Here is a 7,819-nt window from a genome sequence, read left to right as displayed (position 1 = left end):
TGAGAGTGCGCTGGTAGATAAGGTTTACCTTAGGTGTCCGTTAGTCATTCAAGGTGAGGTGTTTCTAGTTGATCTTATGGAGTTGTTATTTCATTGTTTTGACGTCATTTTGGGAGCAAATTGGTTTTGAAAACAACGAGTACATTAGGATTTTGATCTGTCACGTTCTATTCTAAAGACATCCGAAGGAATCAAGCTGGTGGTTGTTAGTGAAAGGCATGGGTTCCTTTCTATTGTTATTTCAGCATTGAATGCATGTACAATGTTGGGTAATGGTTTCAAACGTATTAGGCTTATATTCTTAATCCCAAAGGTATGGAGGTGCGTGTGCAGGATATACTGACGGTCCAAGACTTTCTAGATGTGTTTCTTGAAGAGGTTTCAAGGTTACCACCGGATAATCAAGTCGAGTTTCATATAGAAACTTATACTTATTTCGATTTGTTGTCCATTGCTCCCTATCGCACGGTGCCTAAGGATTTCAAATAGTTGAAGAAGCAATTGCAAGAATTACTAGATCGTAGGTTCATTCATTTGAGTGTTTGCCCAAGTGGTGCTCCATTATTGTTTTAAAAGAAAAAGGATGGTACGATGTGCATGTGCATTGATTATCGTCAATTTAACAAGTTAATGATTAAATATTGGTACACATTACCAAGGATCAATGACTTGTTTGATCAGTTCAAAAGGGCTGAGGTGTTTCTAAAAATTGATCTTAGATCGGGTTATTATCAGTTAAAAGTTGTAGAACCTGATGTGATGAAGATTGCTTTCAAGATGCATTATGGACATTATAAGTTCTTAGTAATGCCCTTTGGTTTGGCGAATGCTCCAGCTGCTTTAATGGATTTAATGAATCGAGTTTTACCAGCTTTTGGATTAGTTTGTGGTAGTTTTCATTGATGATATTCTAGTGTACTTGTGGACTGAAGAGGAGTACAATTTGCATCTTACGACTGTTTTACAAGTTCTATGAAGGAATTTGTTGTATGCAAAGTTTTCAAAGTTTAAGTATTGGCTTAAGGAAGTGAGATTTTTGGGTAACGTGGTTTTAGGTGTGGGTATTTGGGTTGATCCAAATAAAATTGTGATAGTTGAGTGGAATCCACCAAAGAGTGTTACTGAAGTCTGTAGTTTCCTCGTGTTGGTTAGGTCCTATTATCAGTTTGTTGATGGATTTTACTTAATTGCTGCACCTTAACAAAATTGTTGCAAAGCACGTGAAGTGGACAGAGGAAAGGCAACATAGTTTTGAAAACTGAACATGATTTTAACCGAAGATCTTGTGTTAGTGCAACCGAAATCGGGGAAATGCTTTATTGTTTATAGTGATGCATCCATCATTGGACTTGGTTGTGTATTGATGCAGAATGGTAGAGTGGTTGCTTATGCATCGAGGCAAATAAGACCTTATGAGCGTTGGGCATTGGATTGAACTATTAAAAGATTATGATTGCTCAATCGAGTATCATCCAGGGAAAGAGAATGTATATCATCCAGGGAAAGAGAATGTGGTGGATGACGTGTTTAACCGCAAATCGATAGGAGAGTTGTGAGCCATGTTTGCACGACTATGTGTTGTGAATGAGGGTGCTTTGGTTATAGAGATTCGGGTTAGGCTAATGTTTTTGCAACGCATTTAAGATTTGCAATCATTTAACTAGTTATCGATGGCCAAAGCTCAGTTAGTTTGAGATGGTTATATGTGTTAGTATTCATTAAATAACGAAGGTATCTTATGCTTTCAAGTTCGTATGTGTGTACCAGATGATGCAGATTTGAGACGTGATATGTTGATGGAAACACATCATGGTCCTATTTCAGTACACCTTGGTAGTACAATGATGTACATGGATTTTTGTTAGTCATATTGGTGGCCAAGAATGAAGTGTTATATTGTCGAGTTTGTAGGGTAATGTTTAGTTTGTCAACATGTGAAGGTTGAATATAAATTTTCTTTTAGGGTTGTTACAACCAATCAATATCCCAGAGTGGAAGTGGGAACATGTAATGATGGATTTTATATCAGGTTTACCCTTAAATCTCTTGAAGAAATATTATGTTTGGTTGATTGTTGATCATTTTTCGAGAAGTGCACATTTTCTTCCTGTACGTACGACATTTTCATTGAAAAAACTAGCTGAGTTGTATATTGTTGAGATAGTGTGATTGCATGGTACTCATATATCAATTATCTCATATCATGATCCTGGTTTCACGTCAAAGTTTTGGAAAAGATTACATGAAGCTTTGGGTTCGAGACTTAAGTTTAACACAGTATATCATCTCCAGACGGATGGTCAATCTAAATGTGTAATTCAAATCATTGAAGATATGCTTCGAGCTTATGTTATTGATTTGAATGGATCATGGGTGAGGTATCTACATTTAGCAGAGCTTCCGTTTAATAATAGTTACCAATCAAGTATTCAAATGGCTCCCTTTGAAGCGTTGTATGGGCTGAAGTGTTGCACTCCCTTATGTTGGACAGAGTTAGTTGAAAGACGGAATATAGAACCTGATTTAATTGGAGAGGCGGAAGACAAAGTTAAGTTAATCATCGATAGATTCAAAATTACCTTTGATCAATAGAAATAATATGCATATTTAAAATGTCGTGAGATTGAATACAATGTGGGTGATATTGTATTATTTAATGTTTCTCCTTGGAAGACAGTGTTTGAGGTTAGGTCAAAAAGGAAATCTTAGTCCAAGGTTTATTGGTCTATAGGAGGTCATCGAGCGTGTAAGACCAATTGCGTATCGTTTTCGATTGCTTGTTGAACTAGAACACTTTCACAATGTGTTTCATGTATTAGTGTTGAGGCAGTATCGATCGGATCCAATCACATGTTATTCCATTTGAAGTTATTAAGGTTTGTGCCAACCTATCGTATGAGGAAGAATCTATAAAGATCTTAGAGCAAGAGGTGAATATTCTTAGAAATAAGTCAAATCCATTTGTGAAGGTATTGTGGCGTAACCATAATGTCGATGAGGTTATGTGGGAGCCCGAGGAGGCGATGAAGGTGCAATACCCATTTCTTTTCGCTCAAGGTGATTTCGAGGAAGAAATTCCTTTTCTAGGGAAGTGAGTTGTAACATCCTTAAATCCAGGTTTGAAGTTTGGGTTTGTGACTCGGCAAATTTTTTTTAGATTTCTCGAAAAGTTGTAACTTTGATAATTTTTAAAGTGGAAACTATTTTAGAATATTATTATTCATTTTAATTTGGGCTAATTGAATGATTTTAAGTGTAATTTTAGTGGTCAAAACGCAAAAGGATCGATTATCAAAATATATGAAGTGATTTTAGCAAGAGTTGATAAATCCATTTATTTTGTTATTTTTGTATAAACTTAAACTTTTATATTCTTTTTGAATTCAAAACTCTTTATTTTGATTTTTATTTACTTTAAATGTTAATCTAATTTTCCTTTTATCTAATTAAATATAGCTTTTCCTAATGTTTTCTTCTTGTTTCTTCAATGGCTAAACCTTCATTTATTTACTTTCAACCTTTTTGTTGATTTTATTCTTGATTAAATACATTACCAAGCTTGATTATCAAACTCCCATTTCTTCCTTTTAAGCGTGGACTACTCTAAATTAGAGCAGTTCCCTTGTTTTCTTCCTTTGATGATTAGTCTTCTTCAATAAATTTCTAGCAAGGTAAATTTCATTTTATTGGTTCCATTATGCTTCACTAGTTAAAAAAAGATCATTCTATATTGATGGCTAAAAATTTCAATGAAATATTGGTTTCTGGATGATTGAAATGATTTTTCAAATAAATTCAAAGATAACTTTCTGAGTTAATTTGGGGGTTTCTTGTGACAAATTAGATGTTAATGATGAGTTAAATATTGTGTTAAAAAGTTTTTCAATCTAATGGATTTTATATCAATTTCCTTAAATAAGTTTAGTTTTGATGTTTCTCATAAAGTTGGGAATAGCTTTTGTCGCTGCTAATAGCTTTTGTCGCTGCTATTTTTGGACATTTATTTGATATTTAGAAGCTTATTTTGGTTGCATTTAATCATTTTTAGGTGGAAGGATGTTTTGTTAAGTTGTTTAAAGTTTCGGTTTCAAGAACAGTAAGATTTTCAGTTTATCAACGTTCCTGCTCTGTTTTTATCAGATTTTCTGCTCTGTTTTGGTCACATTGGTGACATTGTTTTATGGTTTCTAAGGTGATATTTAGGTATTATGGATTAAAATTGGTGTACTATTGTTTGGTGTTCATTTGGCGTAAGTTTGAATCAATTTTGAGTGGTAAAAATGGTAGAGGTGAGTCACTATTCATTCCTTTATAATAAACACTGGTAATGTTAATTGAAGGCTAGAATGGTAAGTATATTAGTGAAACTACAAGTGAGTTAATGTTCTATTTGGTATTGATTCCCTGAATGTAAACATTTACGATGATGATCATTAAGCATGATTATACATGTGCATGATGTTACCTCGTGATGCGTACATGGTTTTATAAGTTATATTTTAAAAGCTATTATGAGTTTAGTTATGGACACGAGCAGACAGTTTTCCATCCAATAATGTGTGGAGACAGTTTAATATTCTATTTTTTGATCATTACAACCACCTTAGTTTGAAAAATATGTTTTTGAAATAAATAAGTATATGTAAATGTTATGCATCACTTGGCAACTATTTATGGAAAACTTGACTTAATTTGAAAATTCTCTTAATGAGGCCTTTGATATGAAAGGCATTCCTAGGAAAGAGTACTCTGTTTTTATAAGTATAAAGGGCTATGAGGTAAGGTTGGTGGGTTAAGCTTTGCTCCGAGAAGTCATACGAGGTTAGGTCGGTACGTTGAGCTTTGCTCAGAAATATGGAAGTTGGAACCTATGTGAATCCAAAACAAAATGACTGATTGCTAGAGTATGCCCAAAGACCAATCATATGATGATTGTATTGACATATTGTATTTAACATATTTATTGAATAAAGACATTACAAAACCGATTTTGTTGATAAATGTTAACAAATCGTGTTCGGGGCCTTGGCCCCTTTGTAGGCAACATAGATTGAAGGCCCATATTGGTAATTATTAAAAATTTGTAATGACGTATATATATATTATTTGCACGGTGTTTGACATGCATAGTTATAGTCCTTTTATTTGGAATAGTTGTAAATTTTAAATACGACCTGTGTGCCTGCCTTTCAACATTCTTTGTATTTCCCTTCTCATCTCACTCCCTCGTACTAAAACGAGTTTCTAAAATTGTAATTCTATGAAGATTCAAAGGGGAATAAGAATGGATTGACCTTAAAGGAGAAGATGCTTGAGAAGTAGTCTTAGGTTTAGGATTCTTTGTTATCCCATTGGCTTAGGATCCTTATTATTATTTTTTTGGGCTATAAACCATTGCAACTTGTTTACTGCTTATATCTTTCATGTATGTGATGCGATGAATTATAAGTTAGCATGTTAATGTTATAATGAACATTGATTAGATCAATAAGAGTCTAATATTAAAACGAACATCGATGAGATATTATGAAATCCATTTAAATAACATAAGTTAATTTTAACCATCCAATATTTACCCTCATTAAGGCTTTGATTGATATTATGGGTTTTGCCAAAGCAATGACACATGAGTCTATCCTAATTAAACGTGAAGGATAAGCAAGCAATATTCACCGGTTGAAATGTTGGTAATAACTTAGCTAGGTTATTCTAATAGGATTAGAAACCTATAGGTTAATGATTTGGATGAATCATTAGATTATTTGAACAAAAGTTGTTCACCAAATGGATGAGTTACATGGGATGTAATTAGTAAGGTGTTTACTTACCTAAATAACCATTCTTCTAAAACAAAAGCAAAGTTGATTTAGGAAGATGATGAAATATGGATCCTAACTCACTAGAAAACTTTAGAGATATTTCTTGAAATTAAAACAAGAGGGTTTTTAATTTTGAATAAAATAGTGGGAGTATTTTGTAATAAAGACCTATTTATAAAATTTAAATTCGGTAAATTTACTTACTTTAGTATTTCCATTTTTGTTGATTTAATGGAAAATAATGCTTTATCAGTGATCACTCCTTGATAAGGAGAAGCTGAATGGCATAAACTTCCTTAACTGATTTCTTAATTTAAGTACTGTTCTCAAACAGGAAATGAAGAATATGTCATTAAAAACCCATTCCTGATGAACCGACAACTAATGCTTATGGAGATGACAAAGATAAATTTAAGAAATGCAGGGTTGATATGTTAGACGTGGGATGTCTAATGCTTTCCACCATGACTCTTGAGCTTCAGAAGCAACATGAGGATATGGTTGCACATGAGATGATCCAACCTCAAGGAATTATATAAGGGAAAGCATGTCAAAAGAGGTATGAGAGCTCTAAATCCCTATTTCAATTCAAAATGAGCGAGGATCTCCTGTAGGAGCTCATGTGATCAAGATGGTGGGCTATATCCAACCATTGGAGAAACTAGGATTTCCACTCAAGTATGAACTGACTATTGATGTTATCCTGAAATCGTTATCATTATGAATTTGTCCTTAATTTCAATATGAACGAAATTAATAAGACTTTTCCATGGTTTCTTGGCATGTTATGAACTACTAGAGTAACATGAAAAAGGTTGGACCAAAGCCCATTCTGGTGGTCCCTAAGGACAAAGGAAAGGGAAAGAACAAAAAATGACAACACCTAAGGGTAATGACAAGCCCAAGCCCAAAGAAAATAATGCATTGAAACCCAAAACTGGAATTAGCAAGGAAGGAAATGTTTCAATTGCAAAAAGACCTGACATGTAAAAGACTTCCTTGTTTACCTTGAACATGTCAAGAAGGAAAAAGCAAACGAAACGTTTGTTTTCAGGTACTTATGTTATTGATATTAATTTTGCAACATATACTTCTGGTTATTAGATACTGGTTATGGTTCTGATATTTGTACTTCTGTACAGGAATTGCTAAAGAGAAGGGATGGCTAAAGGGTATGTGGACCTATGAGTGGGTAATTGAGCAAAAGTTGATGCATTAGTTATAGGGACATATTTTTATCTTTTCCTAGTGGACTTCATTTACATTTAGAAGATTGTTATTTTGTGCTTAGTTTGACTAATAACAATATTTATATTTCTTGTTTGGACAAGATTAGGTTTGAGATTATTATTAAGAATAATTGTAGTTCTTTTTTTCTCGATAATGTTTTTTATGGTTTGACACAACTGGTTAATGGTCTCTATATTTGGATCAAGAAAATTCCATTTATAACATAATACTAAAAGATCAAAAACAAATGACTCAAATCAAACTTATCTTAACACTTTCGTTTAGGCCATATAAGTGAGAAACACATATCAAAGCTCCATAAAGAAGATTCTTAAATTCATTTGTTTTTAAATAATTTGATGTATGTAAATCTTACTTATGGAAAAAATGACTAATGTTCCCTTTAATAGTTAAGGTAAGTGAGCAAGTGATTTATTGGGATTAATACATAGTGATGTTTGTGGGCCAATGAATACCCAAGGCAGAGGTGGATTCCAATACTTCGTTACATTCACTGATGACTTTAGTCGATATGGGCACGTTAGACAAAAGTATTAAGGCACTTCAATTGGATCGAGGTAGAGAATACTTGAGCATAAAGTTTGTTGAACTCCTGAAAGAGTGTGGGATTGTCTCATATCTTACACCAACAGTACACCATAATGGAATGGAGTTTGAGAGAAGGAATTGAACATTGTTAAACATGGTTCGATCGATGATGAGCTATAGTGATCTTCTGACTTCTTTTTGGGGACATGTACTTGAAACAA

Source organism: Hibiscus syriacus, unplaced genomic scaffold, assembly GCF_006381635.1.
Source record: "Hibiscus syriacus cultivar Baekdansim isolate YM2019G1 unplaced genomic scaffold, ASM638163v2 tig00001340_pilon, whole genome shotgun sequence".
NCBI lineage: Eukaryota > Viridiplantae > Streptophyta > Magnoliopsida > Malvales > Malvaceae > Hibiscus > Hibiscus syriacus.
The sequence above is the reverse complement of the archived record's forward strand: the minus strand, read 5'-3'. Positions refer to the sequence as shown.